We start from the raw sequence: 828 nt of genomic DNA, 5'->3' as shown, positions 1-828 counted from the left end.
CCCCCTCTGGTGGTAGGCTCAAGCCTGGGTCAGCCACAGAGGCCGGAGGAGGGCGCCCCAGGCAGGGCCTTGATTCCACATGTGTTAGAATGCTTCCCTGAGAAGTTTGCTAAGTCCCCCTCCAGAGGCCAGGACCAGTCTGAGTAGAACAGGGAAGCCCAAGTAGGCTGCCCTGGCCCACCCTTAGTCCTATGTGGGGCCTGTTCCATGGATGCACCCCTTGAAAATATTTCCAAGTCTCCTTCCAGATGGGAAAACTGGGCATCCATGGAGGAGGTCCAGGGAGGTCGTGATCCCTTATTGAATGTAGTCATAGGAGGATCCCCTAAAATATTTCTAAGTCCCCTTCTGTGGTATGGACAGGCCAGGGCTGGCCAGGAGTCCCAGGGAGGGTGCCTCAGTATTAGAAGATATCCACCAAAAATGTTTCTAATCCTCTAGTGGTGTGGACCAGACTAGGTGGGCCAGTGTGGCTTGGGGAGTGTGACCAGGGCTGGGCTAACTCCCTCTTGTGCTTTGGTCATCGTATTCTTTCACCCTGGGAGGCAGCACTAGCCCAGGCCAGAAAGGAGTGTGGGGGCACCAGGCCCTGTGTTGGTCCTGCTTGGGTGCCAGTCTTTAAGAGTGCTTCCAGAAAAAATTCCTAAGTCCCTCTCACTAGGCTGGGACTAGTATCTGCCAGAAAGGAATGCTCATGGAGGGCTCCCCGGCCTGCTCAGGGTCCTGCGTGGGACCAGACTGAGGATGTGGCTCCCAAATGTTTTCTAAGTCCCCTCTGATGGGGAGCAGACCCAGGCACACCAGGGAGACCTGGAAAGGTGCACCCAG

The sequence above is a fragment of the Trichechus manatus genome, unplaced genomic scaffold (assembly GCF_000243295.1).
Source record: "Trichechus manatus latirostris isolate Lorelei unplaced genomic scaffold, TriManLat1.0 scaffold00057, whole genome shotgun sequence".
Classification (NCBI taxonomy): Eukaryota; Metazoa; Chordata; class Mammalia; order Sirenia; family Trichechidae; genus Trichechus; species Trichechus manatus.
This window is presented reverse-complemented; position numbering follows the sequence as displayed.